Genomic DNA, 22,397 nt, shown 5'->3' on the forward strand with positions numbered 1-22,397 from the left:
CCCTATTGGGCCTGTTGACCACTGTCTCCAGTATAGAAAATGATGGGAATTTCAAAGTTTTTGTGTTAGCACTGAAACAGGAGATGAGTGAATATCTTCAAATGAGAACCCGTTTTGTTGACCAGTGTCTAAGGTGAAATATCTTTGCTTTGGAAAGATATCTTCCTCTTTCTGAAACAGGAAGTTAAATATAAATCTCTGGTGGGACATCCATATGCGATGTTAGTACAGTTACCTACCCTGCTGTTCTATTGTGTTCTGACAGGAAAGGTGGCCTCCCCCGCCAGAACACACTGGTCAGCGCTGATCGGATGCCGATTGGCAGATCTTTTTCGGTCACACCCCTTCGACAAAAGCCGGCCGCTTTTGTAGGACCAGCTGCTGTACACACGGGCCGAACGTCGGCCGTTTTTTTATTCAACCAGCCAATGCCGCTCAATAACCAGTCCCTGTGCACTAGGGTTTAGGTAGGTTTATTACAATACTTAGATTTGATAAATCTATAACAGAGAGGGAAATCAGAATATAATGTGTTCAGCTATGTGAAATAATGGTAATCATATGCTAGCAGGTATCTGTGAATTAGAACTATGGATGTTCCTCAAACACAAATCTAATAAACCAAAAAAAAATGAAATTTATCCACACACACACACACACACACACACACACACACACACACCAAGGGTCTTCAAACAATGGCCCTCCAGTTGTTCGGGAACTACAATTCCCATCATGCCTTGTCATGTCTGTGAATGTCAGAGTTTTACAATGCCTCATGGGATGTGTAGTTCCACAACAGCTGGAGGGCCGTAGTTTGAGGATCCCCGATATGTACACACACTCACCAGCCACTTTATAGGTACACCTGTCCAATTGCTAACACAAATTGGTAATCAGCCAATCACATGGCAGCAACTCCATGCATTTAGGAATCTAGACATGGTGAAAACAATTTGCTGAAGTTCAAACCGAGCATCGGAATGGGGAAGAAAGGAAATTTAAGTGACTTTGAACGTGACATGGTTGTTGGTGCCAGACAGGCTGGTCTAAATATTTCAAAAACTGCTGATCTACTGGGATTTTTACACACAACCATCTCTAGGGTTTACAGAGAAAGGTCTGAAAAAAAAAAAACTATCCAGTGAGTGGCAGTTGTGTGGAGGAAAATGGCTTGTTGATGTCACAGGAGAACGGGCAGACTGGTTTGAGATAATAGAAAGGCAACAGTAACTCAAATAACCTCTCATTACAACCAAGATATGCAGAATACCATCTCTGAATGCACAACACATCAAACCTTGAAGCAGATGGGCTACAGCAGAACACCATACCAGGTGCCATTCCTGTCAGCTAAGAACAGGAAACTGAGGCTACAATTAGCACAGGCTCACCAAAATTGGACAATAGAAGAAGATTGGAAAAACGTTGCCTGGTCTGAGGAGTCTTGATTTCAGCTGTGACATTCAGATGGTGGGGTCAGAATTTGGCGTAAACAACATGAAAGCATTGATTCAATCCTGCCTTGTATCAACGGTTCAGGCTGGAGGTGGTGGCGTTATGGTGGGGGGGAGGGGGGGTATATTTTCTTGACAGACTTTGGGCCCCTTCGTACTAATTGAGCATCATTTAAACGCCACGGTCTACCTGAGTATTGTTGCTGACCATGTCCATCCCTTTATGACTACAGTGTCCCCATCTTCTGATGGTTACTTCCAGCAGGATAATGCACCATGTCACAAAGCTCAAATCCTCTCACCACTGGTTTGCTGAACATGACAATGAGGTCACTGTACTCCAATGGCCTCCACAGTCACCAGATCTCAATCTAAAGGAGAACCCTTGAGATGTGGAGGTACAGGAGATTACCATCATGGATGTGCAGCCGACAAATCTGCAACAACTGTGTGATGCTATCATGTCACTATGGACCAAAATCTCTGAGGAACGCTTCCAACACCTTGTTGAATCTTTGCCATGAAGAATTAACTTTTTGCCGCCTGCGCTATAGCCGAAGTACAGCTACAGCGCGGACTCGATTTTCCGGGAGGCCGTCTTTAAACGGCCTCCCAGTAACAGGCTCCCCGCGCGCTCCCGCGACCGCGCATCAGGGAAAATCTGTGTCGGCCATGTCCCTTGGACACAGCCACTCACAGCAGCCATTTACCACGTGATCGGATGAGATGATGTAAACATATGAGATCATCTCTCATCGCCAGCTCTCCTTCCTCACACAGAGACTGCGTGTGAGGAAGGAGCAGAGCCGATCAGCCGTTCGGGGACACAGACAAATGTAATCAGGGCACTGATCACCAGTGCCCTGATTACAAAAGTGGTAAATAAATGCCATAAGTGCACACTTTCAGTGCCCCCCATCAGTGCCCACAATCAGTGCCCATAGTGCTGCCAGTCAGTGCCTGCTCATCTAGGCACTGATGGGCACTGACTAGCAGCACTATGGGCACTAGCAGAGTGTGGGCACTGATGGTGCTGCCCATCAGTGCTCATCATTGCCACCCATCATTGCTCATCAGTGCCACCCGTCAGTGTCCAGCAATGCTGCCTCTCAGTGCCTGTCAGTGCCGCCTCTCAGTGCCACCCGTCAGTGCCGCCTCTCAGTGCCACCCGTCAGTGCCGCCTCTCAGTGGCCAGCAGTGCCACCTCTCAGTGCCCAGCAGTGCCACCTCTCAGTGCTCATCAGTGCAGCATATTAGTACCTCCCCATCAGTGCCACCTCATCAGTGCCCATAAGTGCCACCTCATCAGTGCCCATCAGTGCAGCCTCTCAGTTCCCATCAGTGCAGCCTCTCAGTGCCCATCAGTGCCGCCTCATCAGCGCACATCAGTGAAGGAGAAAATTTTATTTATTTTCAAAATTTACTCGCAGAAAATAAGAAAAACTTTTTTTTTTTTCAAAATTTTCTGTCTTTTTTCTTTTTGTAAGAAATAAAAAACCCAGAGGTGATTTAATACCACCAAAAGAAATTTCATATGGGTATAGTGTAGCATGACCGCGCAATTGTCATTCAAAGCGTGAGAGCGCTGAAAGCTGAAAATTGGCCTGGGCAGGAAGGGGGTATAAGTGCCCAGTAGGCAAGTGGTTAAAGGCAGTTCTGAAGGCAAAAGGGGGCCCAACCTGGTACTAGCAAGGTGTATCTAATAAAGTGGCCGGTATATACATTATTATATATTTATTTACACACATACAAAATTGAGCCACTTGGGAAGACTTATGTATTTACAAAATGTGGATTGGATCGAATTATGTCCATATATGTCATTCACACCAATTTAGTAAGTATGTACACTGGGGAACTTTGGGGTGACAGCCAAATTTTTCCAGACTGTCAAGATATTAAAAGGGAAAGTTTTTTGTCTATTTAAAAATGCTATACAGAAAGGAGTATTTCATATGTGCATTTACAGTACAGAAGTCCTCTGCAACAAGAAAGCTAGCAAAAAGTACATCGATGTTAGAAAGCAAACTATCACACAGCTAATAAGGGGGGAAAAAAAGAACGGTAGAGACGAGCAAAAGCGAAGAGCAAACGTAAAAAAGGCAAACCACAGCAGTGCAGAGACTATCAAATCATTATTCTCTTTAGAGGCAGAGGAGTCAAGTTTCAGACATTTGTACAGGCCAGGGACCTGAATATGTAAATACAAAAGCTAGGTGCAGCATTCCAGGGAGGGGGCCAGGATTGCTAACACAGAAGGAGTATGGTATGAGCCTTGGTCTTCAGTGATATTCATATGCCGATATTAGACAGTAAAGCTAAGCCTTGGTTTACCAGAAGGTTAAATGACAAGAACAATGTTCTTACTTCATTGCTGAGCATGTGATGCTCTTCAATCTTTATGGGCGCTATTTGTAAAGAATTCCTAAGATGTGAGAGAGCAGTGCCCTAATTCCCATGCTATGATACCCATGGAGGTTGATTCTCATACTGCAAGATATCTTTACAACTGAGATTTTTCATCATTTTAGAACGTTTTTGTAGTAAAGTCCAGCCAAACGTTTTTAAAATGGTGTACAACCTGGTCATGAGCAAAGGAAGCTTAAATCTGCTGCGCTACATGAGAAAATGACATACGTAGGAAGCCTTAAAATGCATTTTATAGCCAAAAAATTGGTTTTACATATAATAGGAAAGGTTAAAACCATAAAAAGGGTATTTTAAAAAATGTTACCTTCCAGTACCAATGATGCAACAGGAAGAGAAAGAAAGTCTCCCCATAGACAGGTAAGCTTAAAGCGGATTTCCGGCCACAAAATCATGCCTCTAGATTTTATGGCATCCGCTTCCTTAGCGTTACCTGAGCAAGAATTGGATATTCCTGGCTTTTTTTTTTTTTTTTTTTTTTTTTAACTTACCTTATTACAGAGGATAATATACTCCCCTTTACATCCACTTCCTCCTTCCTCGGCCGGGTCGTCACTTCCTGTCCCGCAATGCGTCCTGGGAGCTCTTACTCGTCGCTCCCAGGATGCAATGGGCAGTTACGTAGGCGGCCGGCCGCTCCTCTCATCGCGTTATTTACAAAACAGGAAATGACGCGATGTTAAGCGGAGCACAGTCCGTCCCCATGGAAACAAATACAATGCCGATCACATAGTACTGGGCATGCGCGAGATTTCACGCTGGATTCACCGGCCTCCTCCCACCAGAATCAGGAAGCAGGGCAGACATTTCCCCACAGCAGACTCGGGTAACCCGGACAAAGATGGCGGCGCTCAGGAGAAATTTTTATAAAGTAAGATTTTATGCTTGCCTTTCACTCTCTAAAACAGGATTAGCGGATGTATAAAGGTCGGAGGGTCACTGTTTGGGGACATTAAAAAAAAAAAAAAAAGGATTCTGTGGCCGGAACTCCGCTTTAAGCTGGCTGAACACTATAGAATCTGATTGTACAATCTGCTTTGACTTTACTAAAAAACTCTGTAACAGAAGGAAAAACCTAAACAATCCTTTAACTTTAGCACCAAATCAGACAGTCCCTTTCACTACTAAGAGCGCCTTAACACTGATGTGGTACAGTTTTTCTGCATGCAGGAATTTTGGTGGGCTTCCAAAAAGCACACCAAAGCCACCTGACGCAATGGCAAAGTGCAAGTAACCCGTAGGAAACCCATGGGTAAACTGTACTGCACATGCCCACACCGAATCAGTATGAAGGGGGTCATAAGCTGGCCATAGGTTGAACGAAAAAGAAACTGACCTGATACCTGAACCCTCAGAAGTCTCCCTGCTGTAAGAATATGACAAAGCAGGGCGATTCCACCATCCACCTAAAATGTGTGGATGAGGGGAATCCTCCGGCTTTGTCGTATTCTGAAAGCAGGGAGACTTCCTAGACTTAGAGAGGAAACTTCCAGCAGGGAAGCTATACAGAAGTTAATCAGTAGATGGACTTCTGTATAACCAAAGTGCCCATACATGGATTGAAATTTGGCCAGGCCCTGCTGAACCTTGCTGAGGGAGCTTTAGTTGATGGTAGAGCCAAATGAGACTGCACAATCAGATTGTATAGTGGATTGTCATCCTTAGACAGGGCATACATGGGTCGAATTTCGAAAGAAGATTTCTTTAGAAAATCTGATCTAAGAATTTTCGTGCAAATTTAACACCATTATTTGGCCGCAACAATGGCTTTCCAGGCGAAAATTCCTGGAAAGAAAGGAAGATTCCCAGCCACGAAAATTATTTTCAGCAGCAATAGGAGATGAAATTGAAGGCTTGGTTGGTCAAATTTCTAAATCAATGGGAATCAATGCGAATCACAAAACGCACTAAATTTCTGATTTTCTAAAGAAAATTATTTTGAAATATGACCCATGTATGGCCAGCCTTTTAGTCATCATTTAACAGGTGTCTCTGTTGGACACCTAAGATTGTGACATCTAAGATTTTATTGTCCCCTCATGTTCGTTCTTGGTGACAATGGTCATCAGGAAAAATGAAGGCACTAATCATTTCTGTGGGGACATACATTTTGATTGATTTAAATGATAGCATTATGTCAAATTTCATACAGGTATTCGCAAATAAAGTAGTCTGAGAGCCCATTCACATTGAGGCGAAACGACTTTGGGGGGCGACCTGTGAAGTAGCGTGCACCGCGACTTCGGCGCGACTTGCAGAGAATTCACATAATGGAAGTCTATGCAAGTCGCTCCGAGGTCGCCCCAAAGTAGTACAGGACCCTTTTTCTAAGTCGGAGCGACTTGTGTCGCTCCTATAAGAACGGGTCCTGTACTACTCAATGGACCGCGACATACCGCGACTTGTCAGGCTGACAAATCGCCTGACAAGTCGCGCTAATGTGAATGGGCTCTGAAAAGCAATATGTACAGCAAAGTATTTATAAAACAAGATTTTTCTAAAGGAATCCTCAAGACTGCTGACTGATAAGGCATGATTCAATCCTATGACTCATTCAGCTTGAACTAATGAGTTCTGTAAACATTTAACAAGCTTTGCACAGCTCCCTCTGAGCCTTTAAAATAAATATCTGATTTCCCCATACAGGACAAAGCAATAGGTTCATTTTAATATTAGCAGCTGCAGCTACCTACATTTCCTTCACTCCTTCATTGCTCCAATCAACCAGGGAAGTGAAATAACAAGTACAACAGAAGGAATCCCCTTCCTCCAAAGTGACAATACTGGGGCTTGCCAATTGGGACAGGGTCTATCCACCTCACCCAATCACAAAAAAACATTGTATTAATTGAATTTTTTTTAAAAAAATGAAAAATTCAGATGTTCTCTGAATGGTGGTAGCGCACAGCATGTGCAGAGGGGAAACCACAAGAACAGCATATGAAAGGTGACAGCTACATATGTAGCATGGACTAATACAGTGATCTCCAGCATTCCCAATGTCTATTTGGATATCAGATATAGATACTTACATCGGGCAAAGCTAGATCAGTGTAAGTTTGCAGAAAAGGAAATTCCTAGGGTAATGTGTTAAAGCGTAACTCAACTTTTGTTGAGAAAAGAAAAAAAATGTACAGAACAAGGATTTTAACAAACTTTGTTGCAGATTCCTACCTTTTGTTATTCTGAAGAAATCCCTTTGCGTTTGTCTGTATAAACGGGGGAAAGGGAGTCTAATGGGAGTGGTTTTACAATTATCAGTCAGCTGTGCACCTGCAGGGCTCCAATAAGGAAAGCTGCTTGGCCTGCATACCTTTAGACGTGATTTCCTATTGGAAGTATCTCACTGAAAATGACATTTTTGTTGCAGGGGGTGCCTGAAATCTGACTAGTATCTCTGTGCACAGACTTCTGGAGAAATCAGTGAGCCAATCGAAAAGCAGGAAATTATGTTTCTGGCGGGCGTCCTGTCCCTTAGAATGATTCAAAAGCCATGGCACTAAAGCCAGGAACAGGGAAGCATGGTAATAAACTGGTCCTTGCAACAGTAGATCCAGATGATCTGGTGATGGCAATGGTGTGTCTGAAGGAAGGCATACCACATCTGCGTATCACATCCACCTGACCAAATCTGTGGGAACTAAAATTAAACGGAATGCCCTCAGAGCAAGGGAGGAAAAGCCAGAGAAGCGCCAACTGCTTCTGCCAGCGGATCCCTAAACCTGCATACAAACCTGTTCAGTTTGTTGTGGAACCTGGAGGCTAGGAGGTCCACAACTGGCATTGCCCATCTATAACACAGGTTCTTGCACAACTGCAAGTTTAGAGACCACTCTTCTTTGTCCAGATAATGCCAGTGGAGGAGATCTGCCTACCAACTATCTACACTGAGAATGTAAACTGCTGACAAAAGGGGGTTTCACCCAGGATAGGATCTGCTCCACATGGTTGATGTAGGCCATAGCCATAGTGTTTCCAACCCAATCTGTATCGCATGGCCCCCCAACAGGTTGATCCAGCGCTGAAGGGACACTGACAAAGTGCCCAGGACTGCCCCCAAGCGTGACATCTGTAATCAGGATTTTTGAGAACACGGAAGAAAATAACTTCCACCAAAAAGGACAGCCTGGTGCTCATAGAAAAGCAGACATCTTTTATGTCCCCACAAAGCCAGGAAGTTCCCATGATGGAGCATTGATGGGTCTGGTGGATTTTATCTGGACTTTTTTGGGGCCAAATGTATACATTCTCTTGATTGGATGCTAGTTTTCCAGCGTGTTCGTTCGACAGAAGGCGGTTGTGAGACCAGCTTCCGTCAGATGAGGAGCTGTACACACGGCTGTTAACTGCCGAACTGACCATTTTCGGCCCGTGTGTACCTAGCTTTACAGTCAGATGTCTTACTGACAATGGAACAATGTATGGTCAATTGTGACGTATGTGATCTTTGTGAAAGAACCGAATACAGCTCAGGCTTGCTGCAAAAACACTTTAGAAACTTTCAAAATCTCTGCGCACAAAAGGTTTTCCACAGCTGGAAGTATATATTACCTGGATGCCTTGCACCGCCTATTCATCAAAAATCACTACAAACAATGTAAGAAGTAAAATTTACCTGCAAAGAGTTTTACTGAGACAGAAAGGTGATAGTTACAATGGGCATGAAAAACAGGTTTAGCCAGAAGAGAGGATGCAGGAAGGTTCAGAAGGCAAGTACTGACACTCACAAAGATACAGGTTATGGTAGTGGCAGACAAATCAATGATGAATGCAAGAACCAGCCAGTCCAAATGGAAGTTTAAGGCTGGGTTCACACCTAATACGGATGTGGTTCACAGCAGGGGTCCGGTGCGTCCCTGTTCTCCGTTTCAGGGATGAATTAAGCCTGAATTTTTGCCTGAAAAGGAGCCAAAGATACACAGGACCCCTGTGTAATCTGCTCCGCAGCCGCCACGGAGATGTGTGAACCGGCGCCATTGAGAGCCGGGCACACTCTCCTGTCATGCGAAACCTGCATCCAATTCACACTAGTGTGAACCCAGTATTAACCACTTAGACCAGAGGATTTGGCTGCTCAATGACCAGGCCCTATTTTGCAATTCGGCACTGTGTGAATTTAACGGACAATTGCGAGGTTGTGCGACGCTGTACCCAAACTAAATTGATGTCTTTTTTCCCCACAAACAGAGGTTTCTTTTGGTGGTATTTGATCACCTGTGCGATTTTTATTTTTTGCGCTATAAACAAAAAGAGAGAGTGACAATTTTGAAAAAAAACAACAATTTTTCACATTTTTTTTAAATTCTCAAAAAAAAAAAAAAAATTATTTTTTTACATTTTTAGGCCAATTTGTTTTCTGCTACATATTTTTGGTAAGGGAAAAAAAAATTGCAATAAGCATATTTTGATTGGTTTGTGAAAAAGTTATTGCGTTTACTAACTACGGGAAAAATTGATGTCATTTTTATTGTTTTTTTTTTTTTTTAACTAGTAATGGTGGTGGCGATCTGCGATATTTTTGCGGGACTGAGACATTGTGGCGGACTGATCGGACCCCTGACATTTTTGACACTTTTGGGGGTACCAGTGACATTACTACATTAATCAGTGTTATAAATATGCACTGTTACTGTAAAAATGACACTGGCAGTGAAGGGGTTAACTTTACTGGTGATCAAGGGGTTAAGTATGTCCCTAGGGGCATGATTCTAACTGTCAGGGGCGTGGCTTGTGAGATCATCACAGAGGCATGCGATCCTATACAGTAGGATCACATAGCCTCTGTGATAATCTAAGGAAGAATGATAGATGGCTGTGTTTACATCAGCCGTCTGTGTCTTTCTCCCTCAGCTGTGGGAGATCGTGAGTGACCGGCGGGCATCGGAGCCGCTGGTCACACGCGCTGGCTCCCCAGCTAACGAGCGGACCGCGCGCTCGCCCCCTACAGCCTCCTGAGTGAGCGACGTAGTACTACGTCACTTTGCCCAGCAGCGGCTGCCTGCCGCAGTAAAACTGCGGCGGGCGGTCGTTATGTGGTTAAAGAAAAACAATAACCTCCCAATAAAAAAAAAAAAAAAAAAAAATGTGTGATGCAGCATCGCATTTACAGATTCCCTTACTCCCTCTGCATTGTCTCAAAAATACCTGTTACAGTATCTCACAAAAGTGAGTACACACCCCACAGTTTTGTAACTATTTTATATCTTTTCATGTGACAACACTGAAGAAATAACACTTTGCTACAATGTAAATTAGTGAGTGTACAGCTTGTATAACAGTGTAAATCTGCTGTCCCCTCAAAATAACTCAACATACAGCCAATAATGTCTAAACCACAGGCAAACGTGAGTACACCCCTAAGTCAAAATGTCCAAATTGGGCCCAAAGTGTCAATATTTTGTGTGGCCACCATTTTTTTCCAGCACTGCCTTAACCCTCGTGGGCATGGAGTTCACCAGAGCTTTACAGGTTGCAACTGCAGTCCTCTTCCACTCCTCCATGATGACATCACAGAGCTGGTGGATGTTAGAGACCTTGCGCTCCTCCACCTTCCGTTTGAGGATGCCCCACAGATGCTCAATAGGGTTTAGGTCTGGAGACATGCTTGGCCAGTCCATCACTTCAGTCCATGCTTCTTTAGCAAGGCAGTGGTCAACTTGGAGGTGTGTTTGGGGTCATTATGTTGGAACTGCCCTGCCGCCCAGTCTCTGAAGGAAGGGGATCATGCTCTGCTTTAAAATGTCACAGTACATGTTGGCATTCATGGTCCCTTAATGAACTGTAGCTCCCCAGTGCCGGAAGCCCTCATGCAGTCCCAGACCATGACACTCCCACCACCATGCTTGACTGTCTTTGTACTCCTCACCTGGTTGCTGCCACACACGCTTGACAGCATCTGAATCAAATAAGTTTATCTTGGTCTCATCAGACCACAGAACATGGTTCCAGTAGCCCATGTCCTTGGTCTGCTCATCTTCAGCAAACTGTTTGCGGCTTTCTTGTGCATCATCTTTAGAAGAGGCTTCCTTCTGGGATGACAGCCATGCAGCAGTGTGCGGCGTATGGTCTGAGAACCGACAGGCTGACCACCAGCCCTTCAACCTCTGCAGCAATGCTGGCAGCACTCATACGTCTATTTCCCAAAGACAACCTATGCATATGACGCTGACCATGTCACTCATGTGCACTCAACTTATTTGGTCGACCATAACGAGGCCTGTTCTGAGTGGAACCTGTCCTGTTAAACCACTGTATGGTCTTGGCCGCTGTGCTGCAGCTCAGTTTCAGGGTCTTGGCAATCTTCTTATAGCCTAGCCTAGGCCATCTTTAGGTAGAGCAACAATTCTTTTTTTCAGGGAGTTCTTTGCCATGAGGTGGCATGTTGAACTTCCAATGACCAGTATGAGAGAGTGAGAGCGATAACACCAACCAAATTTAACACACCTGCTCCCCATTCACACCACAGGTTCCAGGAAAGAATTTTGCTTAATTCCCCCGTTAACACAGACAGTCCCTCCTCTCGAGCCATTGTCTTCTTCTGGGGGGATTCACACTTTATATCAAGTTTATTAGTTTGCACCTGTTCAGCGTTATTATCTTAGCACAGGCATTTACTATTTAATTTGGCACTACAGTATCAGCCACAGTAGAGGGGTAGTGCTTCTAATTCTACCATTCACTATATAATATTGGGGGGGGCCGGGGAAAGCTGTCCCTGCTGGGATTAAACAGTGATTATTCCTGGCAGCTATACCAGCCGCTAGCGATAATCGCACGTAAGATCCGGCAGGCTAGTTGTACCCAAGTTGATCGATCAATTTGGTACATTCAGCTTGCCCATAGATGGTTTGAAGGTCAGCCGGTTCCTGCTAAATCCATCTATGGCGAGCCTTAGGCCTCATACAAATTGGCCATCTCTCCTAGATGCCTTCCCTCCTTGCAGCAGCAGTTTGACAGAAAAAATCATTGACACTTGAAAATGCATGTACGGCATTTAGGAGTGTAAAGTGCTTGGGCGTTAATTCTCGAGAATTAACACTCAAGTGCTAATTGCGCCTGCCATTTTTTTCTTCCTCTAAACGCCCCTAAACTGAACACCTCTAAGGCCCCTTTCACACTTATGCGATGCGATTTTACCGCGATTTTGCCGCGACTTTGCCACGATTTTGAAAGCAATGGCTATGGCTATGGCTCAAAACGCAATCAAATCGTGGCAAAGTAGTGCAGGAACTACTTTTGAAGTCGGTTCGACTTCAAAACGCACTGATATGAATGGGGCTCGTTGAAAATAATGGAAAACGACTTGCCATGCGATTTTGCGGTCCAAAATCACGGGACGAGTCGCACTAGTGTGAAAGGGGCCTAAATGTCTATGTGACACATAGGCTAACATACAGAGGCATTTAAAGACTAAAAAAAAATGCCAGACGCCCCTATAAGCAGCGTTAAAGTGTGCATGAAGCCTTAAATTTAGTATGGATTTTGTAAGGCATGTGTTTGGCAAAAATAATGACTTTAATGTATTTTTATTGAAAATATCCCTTTGATAAACAATTACAAAACTATCAGGGGGCCTACAAAATCAATAGCACCATTTTTCATTTTTTTTTCTTTCGACCAGTCCTGTTCTTTTAGAAAATGATTTGGTGGGTCTTTTGCAAACTCTAAAAGTTGTAAGTGAGATAAGAAAAAAAAAAAGTAAAATATTGCCAAAGTCATCTAGCCACCTAAACCTAGCAGCAAAAGGGTTAAAGACACAAAAACAATGTTATTTGTGTAAATTATGTACATTATTTTATTAATTATGTATATTATGCTCCTCTATTATTGCTTAACAGCCAACTAACCAGGATTTTTAAAAGAAGAATTCTACAATGTCTACCTAGGTGTTTTCTCAGTACAGACCCAAGGTGACTCAAAAGACAGGAATCTAGAAGCAAAAATGATTCTACTCTTAATTCGTTTTTGATATGGGCAGTGAGGTTCATAGAGCAAAGGTCAGTTCCAGGGCGTGGGTCTACAAACATACTCCTGTAGTGCTCAGAGATGCACCCACCCATTCATGGTATTTCAGGTAGGTACTTTACAAGAACAGGATGTTATATTAGATGCACTCAATGCAAAGAAGACACAAGTTAGTGAAATGAGGCAAGCCTTCCATGCAGGTGTGATTTGCTTATACCTACAAATCTATAATTAGACTCTTTCACGCTAGTAAAATGTACCAGGTTTCTATATAGACGTCAAACGGGCCATGTTTTTAGGTTTTCCTCATATAATAACTGTCGACTATAAGAGACGGTTCACACTAGCGCGAATTGTCAGGCGACTTGTCAACCTGACAAGTCACGCTCCCTCGCGGTCCATTGACCGCTACAGGACCCTTAGAAAAAGGGCCCCGTTCTACTTCGGGGCGACCTCGGAGCGACTTGCATAGACTTCCATTATGTGAAGTCCCTGCAAGTCGCTCCGAAGTCGTGGTGCAATGTAATGCACAAGTCGCCCCCGAAGTAGTAAGGAGTCGTGTCGCCTCAGTGTGAACCGGCTCTAAGGCCCCGTTCACATAGGGGCGACGCTACTTCGCACCGCGACCTCCGAGGCCGCGGTGCGAGCAGCGTGCCGCGACCTCGGAGCGGCCGCCACGGACTTCATAACATTGAAGTCTATGGCGGTCGCCTCCTGGTCGCCCCAAAGAAGCTCCGGACCCTTTTTCTAGGTCGGAGCGACTTGTGTCGCTCCTATTAGAACAGGTCCACAGCTTCCCTATGGGAGGCGACCTGCGGCGACCTCACAGGTCACCTCACAGGTCACCCTAGTGTGAACCGGGACTAAAAAGTCTTTATTTTGCATATCCAATACACTGTATACATTTATTGCTACTCCAGCATTGTATAGAAAAATAAATGATTGCATCAAAAATTACACCTTCTGTTGAGTCGTAGAAAGGGTTATTTGCTGAAAAACTTTTAGTCCCCGTTCACACCAGTGCGACCGGTCATGTGATTTGACAGGTTCAAATTGCAAGAAAAGTCGCACCTTATGGTTGGCAATAGAACTGGTGAAAGATCGGTGCCACTCTAACTTTGCGGTGCCACACCAACTTGAGAAAAAGTTTTTTGCACAATTTTTTGTGATTTCAGGTGCGACTTGCATAGACATCTGTGCATTAAGTCGCAAACATGTCAGCCAAGTCGCACCTGAAGCCGCACTTACCCACAGCTTTGAAATCGTGCGATTTAAAGTGAATTTCAAAGTTGGATTCAGTGTGAACGGGGGCTTAGGGCTCGTTCATACTAATTTTGGTCTCTAAAGAGCAGTCTGCATTCATATTACAGTTCAGAGAGAAATTAAGAGGCAGTGAAGAGAGGTTGTTTTGCGGATGCCAAGCAAATCATTGCAGTAGCAGCATGTGTACACCCTGGCTGCTGCAGCTTCCCACATCCAAGATGGAGATGCCAGGGACCTGAAGACCGGTGAGTAATTGGTCTGGTTGAGGACCGTGCTGTATCCTGGACTTGTAAGTGTATGTTTATTAAAAGTCAGAAGTTACAGTATTTCCAGACCGAAGATCCTCATTTACTCTATGGAGGAGAAGCAGATGAGGGCCTGAAGCCAAAAAAGCAGTGGTGCATTGAAAAAGGAGTGTTAAAGTAGTGGAATGCTGAATACCCCTGCAAGGGTAACCTTTTGTGTGATATTGAACTTTCTTTTAAATAAAAGGGGGCAAGAAAGCCCTAAAACAAAGATTTGGCTAATGGTGTGTGTGTACCTGCTAAAGGATTAGTAATTCTGTGAGTAGTTTAGTTATAAAGAACCCCCTGCAAGGTCTAGGACAGTGATGGCGAACCTTGACACCCCAGATGTTTTTGAACTACATTTTCCATGATGCTCATGCACTCTGCAGCATAGTGGAGCATCATGGGAAATGTAGTTCCAAAACATCTTGGGTGCCAAGGTTCGCCATCACTGGTCTAGGACCTCCACTGCAGCTACACAAAATCAAAGGATGTGGGCACATCTGGAATTGCTGACTGGAGAAGAATGAATAAGCAGCACAATGAATCTTGTTCTGTTCTGCCAACTTTATGTGTACAAAATGTACTGAAGTAACAACGTTTATGTAAACAATGCAAATAAATTACTAAGACCCCCCGTTCACACTTGTGCGACTATTTCTGCGACTTGGGACTGTAAAGTCGCATGACAAATCGTACTTCTTGATTTCCAATGAGTACAATTTATATCTGCCACTTCAAGTCGCAACAAATTCAATAGAAGTCCCTGCACTACTTTGAGACGATTTTAATGCGTTTTGAGGTCCACAGACATAGGCATTGCTTCAAGTCCAGTCAAAATCGTGGCAAAAAAATGTGATAAAATTGCGTGACTTTTAGGTCGCATAAGTGTAAAGGGGGCATAAAATGTTCAAAGTTTTCTCACAGATGGGAACATTCTGTAAAAATCTCATATCTTAGAATGAAGAATACTGCAGTATTATAGATACAAAACCAATTGCTGGAGACCGATAAAACAGGAAATATTGGTCAAAATGATTTTCTAACTTGATGTAAAGTCATGCTCTGCAGATGCCCGCAACTGAGTATCATAACACACTGTCATTTCACACCAATACATTCAACCAAACAATGAAGGACATAAGATCTGAGTAGGAGGTATTGTCTGAGCACCAAAAATTTCCCAATCTCAGCATTATAAACAGGGAAGTGTCAATGCAGGGTGAAAGTTACCAGACAGACAACCTCTGTTCTCAAAGAAAATTATAATTTGCATATCCATTACTTTTTTGAAGACTAAAGATAATAATAAAAAATAATAATAAAAAAAGTTGCTGCTGTAACTACTTAAAAAGAGATACAGTAAACCCCCGTTATATTGCGGTTCAGTTTTCGCGGTCCCGGTATTTTGCGTTTTTTTTCTGTTAAGACCTATTAATATTATTTTACTAATTAAATCATTGTTAATTAAGTATTTTTGTGTTTTCCATTGCTCTTGCTCTGTCTCTCAGTATCTTTTATGTGTTTAAATGAGTTTCTATTGTTTTAAAAGTGTGTTTAAGGCTGCATTCACATGTCAGCTTATAATCGCGGGCAGAACTGCCGCGGTTCCGCCCGCGATTCGGAGATTTATTGCAAATCGCGGGACGCCTAGCGTTGCCCGTTGATTTGCAATAGCCCCCCAAACGCCGAGCGATGTTGCCGCGATTTACGCCCGCCGAATCGCGGCAACATCGCGCAAACAAAATCGCGGGACGCAATACGCTCCAAAAAAGTACAAGAGCTTCTTTGGAGTGTATTGCGTTCCGCAATTTTGTTTGCGCGATGTTGCCGCGATTCAGCGGGCGTAAATCGCGGCAACATCGCTCGGCGTTTGGGGGGCTATTGCAAATCAACGGGCAACGCTAGGCGTCCCGCGATTTGCAATAAATCTCCGAATCGCGGGCGGAACCGCGGCGGTTCTGCCCGCGATTATAAGCTGACATGTGAATGAAGCCTAAAGACCTTAAAATGCTTTTAAAAGTACAGTGAAAGTTATAAAAACATGCCTACAGTGTATTTAAATAGGGTATTTCTATTTCGCAGATTTTCATTTATTGCGGGTGGGTCTGGAACGTAACCCCCGTGATGGAGGGGGGTTCACTGTACAGTGTAAAAGAAATAAAAGGAAAAAAAAAGTGGAAAGTGCAGTCTGTTGAAATTTAGGGTCCATTCACACCAGTAGCTGTACTAGAACATGCTAGGGGATGACAGCGGTGCCATCCACAGCACATTGCACAGTTTAATTTGCGTTAGAGAAGAAAAATAAAGGCTTCACTGAAAGGTCACAAAGTGATCTTTCATCAACCACTTTACGTCTGCCTGCAGTAATATTACTGCGGCAGAGTGGCTCGGTATCGTCTGACGATGTAGTACTCCCCTTTCTCGCTCCCACTGTATTCAGTCACAGCGGGAGTCGGGCCAGGGGAGGAGCAGCGGCGATCACCGCCGCTTTTCCCCGATCGTCGGGGATCTAGTGTGGAGATCCGCCCGCTTGTGTAAACACAAGCGGGCGGATCTCCTAAGTGACAGACAGGGTCAGATTGCAGGGTTCAGCATAGCTGAACATGCGATCTGTCCCTGTGTCACTCAGTCACCTCCCCCCACACATGTCAGTAAGCACCAGGCATACATTAACCCCTCCCTCTCCAATAAAATTAACCCCTTCCCTGACAGTGTCATTTTTACAGTAACAGTGCATATATATAGCACTGATTACTGTAGTAATGTCACTGGTACCCCCAAAAGTGTCAAAAATGTCAGTCAAGGGTCCGATCTGTCCGCCGCAATGTCGCAGTCCCGCAAAAAAAAAAAAAAAAAAAAAAGAAAAGAAAAGAAAAGAAAAGAAAAAAAAAAAAAAAAAAAAAAAAAATCGCAGATCGCCGCCATTACGCGTTAAAAAAAAAAACACCAAAAATGACAGAAATCTTTCCCTTAGTTAGTAAACGCAATAACTTTTGCGCAAACCAATCAAAATACGCTTATTGTGATTTTTTTTTACCAAACATGGGTAGCAGAAAACAAATTGGCCAAAAATTAAAAAAAAATTGGTTTTTACATCTTTTTTGGGGGGAATTTCATATAAAAAAAATGTTAAAAATATTGTTATTTTTTCAAAATAAACACTCTTTTTTTGTTTATAGCGCAAAAAGTAAAAATCGCACAGGTGATAAAATACCACCAAAAGAAAGCTCTGTTTGTGGGAAAAAAAAGGACGTAAATTTCGTTTGGGTACGGCGTCGCACGACCGCGCAATTGTCAGTTAAAGTCGCACAGCGCCGAATCGCAAAAAGTGGCCCAGACGTAAGACAGCAAAATGCTCCGGTGGTAAAGTGGTTAAAGAGGAGCTTCAGTTTCCCCCAAAAAAATTAAAGCCAGCAGGTACAAAAATACTGTAAGTGCTAACTTTAAGGACACTTACTTGTCCAGGGGTCCAGCGCTGTTCTCACCTGAGCCGATTCTTCTCTGGGCTTTGGGACCCTAGTGCCGCCATTTTAACTAAGGAAACCACACTGAGCTTTGTGAATGGTCACGCAGTCTCTTGTAACCAGTGATTAGTCCCGGCAGGCGAAGAGGTTGGGGGGTTGAACAATTCCGCTCGGATCGCCTAGGCCAGTGATGGCGAACCTTGGCACCCCAGATGTTTTGGAACTACATTTCCCATGATGTTTTATGCACTCTACAGTGTAATCGAGCAGAATGGGAAAAGTAGTTCCAAAACAGCTGGGGTGCCAAGGTTCACCATCACTGGCCTAGGCGATCCGGGCAGAAGTGGGAGCAGGTACCTGTCAAAATCAGGTTCTGGCAACCCCCCCTCCCACAAAACAAAATTAAATGTTAAGGAGGGGGGGGAATCAAACGAGTAGAACTTCCCCTTTTGGGTGAAGATCCACATTAAGTCCTATTGGAGTAGCATGGTACAAGGCAGTGAGAAAAAAAAAAAAGAAAAAAACAAAACACTGCACATCATACTTTTTTCGATGTGCACCATGACAGCATGGTGGTGTGAACTGGCCAGGTATGAGACAAGGCATTCTGCAGTGGTAATGCCCTGGAATAGCTGCCCAACACACGCCTACTGCACCTGGTGTGAATGAGCCCTTAGTGTAGGCAAGCAGAAGAAATGGCCACAAATGGCTCAGTTACGCTCATTCGGCTATGCTAACAGTGTAGATGGAGAAATTTCCACTGCAGGTTATTGTGTTCAGGCAGCCACGGCCAAACAGTGACTGCATCCGATTGGATGATTTTTAAATGGACTTTTGTCAATTCAGATTGTGCTTGCAGTGCTAGTGACTACTTGAATTTGGCTGATTCGGCAAGAATTAGACACATTTCAAGGCGTCTATGGCCAGCTAAGAAGCATGTAGCAGAATTTCAGGTATTTTCATGGAAAATTGGCTTGCTTTTGGGATACTTCGGTTCTCCTTCTAATTTTCTTATGTTACCAACTAGGGATGTGCTGCATGGGGAAGGAAAGCTCTTCCGTTTTACCCAAAGCCAGCAATAACCACAAGTAAACAAAGTTCCATAAAATCTGAATCAAAGTGGAGATATTCCATATTCTGCATTCCATCCAGAGCCTTACAAATTGATTCACAAACAGAAGCAAAATTAAAGCTTTTATAAATGCCCTATAGTACAGTAAATGACAATATAATATATAAAACCCCTGCATAGTTCCATTCCTAAACAAAGAATGAAGTTAAGAATTAGCACAAAGCAACATGCAAATGGCAAAACTATTTCTGTATGAGAAATGCAAATGTTTCATCTATACAAGGACTGGGAGCACTGAGTGTTTGTTTCCATGAGCCATACCAATATAGTAATAAAGCTGACGCAACTTAGCATATGTTAGCGCTCCATTGTTAAAGTGGTATTAAACCACTTAAATATATTTTAGCTTACCAATCTCTAAATGTAGCAACTGAATTTTTTTGGCTTTTTATGTACCCGGTGATCTGGTCAGTAACACGTCCCGTTTTAGGCCTCGTGCACACTGAACATTTTTTCAGCTGCTCCTAGCGGCGTTCCTTGCCTCTAAGCCTCCCTGAATGTTAGCCTATGTATCCATGAACACATAGGCTTTTCGAAGAGTTTAAAAGGCAAGGGTGTTTAGAGGCAGGAAAAAGTAGTGGCGTTTAAAAAAAAAAAAAAATACTTGATGCGCCTAAACACGTGTTCACACTAGACGCCTTTAGCGCTTCAGTATTAAGTCATTTTAATGTCAAGTAGCTGTAAAACACTTGTAATAAACCTTTAAAAATGCTCACAAATTTTCAAATAAACACCTGAAAATTGCTTAGCCAGGCGTGAATGCAGCCTAAGGCCCCTTTCACACATGCTGTCCGTTTGTCCGTTTTTCATCCATCCGTTGACGGATGAAAAACGGACATCAATGTATCTCTATGTAAAAACGGATGACAAAGGATGATCATCAGTTAACATCCGTTTTCATCCGCTTCCGTCAATGTCCATTTTTTTGAACGTATGAATGCCCTATTTTTCATCTGTCAAAAAAAACGATCGGACGAAAAACGGATGACAACAGATGAAAAACGGATGACAACGGACGAAAAACAGATAACGGACGAAAAACAGATAACGGACGAAAAACAGATAACGGACGAAAAACAGATAACGGACGAAAAACAGATAACGGACGAAAAACAGATAACGGACGAAAAACAGATAACGGACGAAAAACAGATAACGGACGAAAAACAGATAACGGACGAAAAACAGATAACGGACGAAAAACAGATAACGGACGAAAAACGGATGAAAAACGGATAACAACTGACGAAAAACGGATAACAACTGATGAAAAACGGAAGACAACTGATGAAAAACTGATACATTTTGACGTGACTGAACTGATAAACTGAACGGTCCGCCTGTGTGAAAGGGGCCTTAGGGTTTGCAGTACTTAAGGGAACCTTTAAAAGGGGTCTGGGTTTTTTTTTTTTTTTTTTTTTTAACCACTTCCCGCTGGATGTCATATGACGTTGTGGGGTTTAAGTGGGGATATCTAAATAATGCCTGGGACATCGGCACAGATTATCAGTGTCCTGATTATCAGTGCAGTCCCCACAGTGCCCACCAGTGCTGCCAATCAGTCCCTCATTAGTGTCGCCCATCAGTGCAGCCTCATAAGCGCAGACCATCAGTGCAGCCTCATAAGCGCAGATCAGTGAAGGAGAAAAATTACCCGTTTCCAAAATGTTATAACAAAACTATGAAAAATGTTTTTGTTTTGTTTTATCTCGTTTGATTTAAAAAAAAAAAAAAAAAAAAGTTGCGATTAAATACCACCAAAAGAAACTTGATGTGAAAAAAAAAAAAAAGATAAAAATTTCATATGGGTACAGTTTTGCATGACCACGCAATTGTCAAAGTGTGACAGCGCTGAAAGCTGAAAATCTGCCTGGGCAAGAAGGGGGTAAAAGTACCCAGTAGGCAAGTGGTTAAAATAATTAGGCATTTTTAACCGGTTGCCGACCGCCGCACGACTATATACTGCGGCGGTCAGCCCCGGCCAGGCAGAGTGACGTATCGATACGTCACTCGCCTGTCACTGACTTGCGAGCCTACGGCTCGTTCACAGACAGGTCAGTGCGTGTGTCCGGCGGACTCGATGTCCGTCGGTCACACTACGATCGCTCCGGTGAAGGGAGAAAGCCGGAGCGGCTTATGTAAACAAGCCGCCCGTCATTCTCCCTGGTGTAAAAATGAAGATCTGACAGTTCTACTATGTAGAACCGTTGATCTTTGCTTTTACACCAATAGCCATGTCCCTGCACAGTTAGAAACACGCCCCTAGGACACACTTAACCCCTCCCTGTCCAATAAAGTTAACCCCTTTCCTGCCAGTGTCATTTTTGCAGTAACAGTGCATATATATAGCACTGATTACTGTAGTAATGTCACTGGTACCCCCAAAAGTGTCAAAAATGTCAGTCAAGGGTCCGATCTGTCCACCGCAATGTCGCAGTACCGCAAAAAAAAAAAAAAAAAAAAAAAAAAAAAAAAAAATAGCAGATCGCCGCCATTACTAGTTAAAAAAAAAAAACACCAAAAATGACAAAAATCTTTCCCTTTGTTAGTAAACGCGATAACTTTTGCGCAAACCAATCAAAATACGCTTTTTGCGATTTTTTTTACCAAACATATGTAGCGTAAAACAATTTGGCCGAAAATGTTAAAAAATTTTGATTTTTACATTTTTTTGGGGGGGAATTTCATATAAAAAAAAGTGAAAAATATTGTTACTTTTGCAAAAATTACGCTCTTTTTTTGTTTATAGCGCATGATCAAAAAAAAAAAAAAAAAATCGCACAGGTGATCAAATACCACCAAAAGAAAGCTCTGTTTGTGGGAAAAAAAGGACGTCAAATTCATTTAGGTACAGCGTTGCACGACCGCGCAATTGTCCGTCAAAGTCACACAGTAAAAAAAAAAAATCGCAAAAAACCCCCTGGTCTTTTAGCAGCCAAATCCTCCGGGGCTTAAGTGGTTAATGCTTCACTTTAAGCAAAAAAAAAAAAAAAAAAAAAAAACTACTACTCCTAAACAAACATTTGTCATGTAAAGGGGCATTGCTTCTCAACTAGTCCTCAGGCTGGACACAAGTAACTACAGCAAGTAGAACATCTGACCATCGTCCAAAGCTCCAGAACCTAATGCATATTTAGCAATTTGACTGGAAAAAGACGACTTCCATCGGTATGGAGGACACTCTTGAATCTCTTGCTGCCCTTGTCTCAGGTAAATCATTTTTGGCTTGAAATAAATTTTATATCCCAGCAACTTTGAACAATAATACAATCCTAAAAGAAGTCATTTACAGTAAAATTGCAGTTTTCTGCCCCCCAAAAAACTTTTAACCAAATAGGACACAGACTGGACACTAATTTCAAGATGAAAGGATGACTTCAGTAGTTTGTGGATGTGAATC

The 22,397-nt window shown here is 43.1% G+C and overlaps 1 protein-coding gene across 1 annotated transcript in view; it reads right to left on the reverse strand.

Annotated features, from left to right (window-relative positions):
- The window catches only part of KIAA1671, a 297,686-nt gene that overhangs the window by 247,015 nt on the left and 28,274 nt on the right, over positions 1-22,397 (reverse strand). The gene's annotated exons all lie outside the window — the stretch shown is intronic.

Source organism: Pelophylax lessonae (genome assembly GCF_965119305.1).
Source record: "Pelophylax lessonae genome assembly, chromosome: 1".
In the NCBI taxonomy this organism is placed as follows: domain Eukaryota; kingdom Metazoa; phylum Chordata; class Amphibia; order Anura; family Ranidae; genus Pelophylax; species Pelophylax lessonae.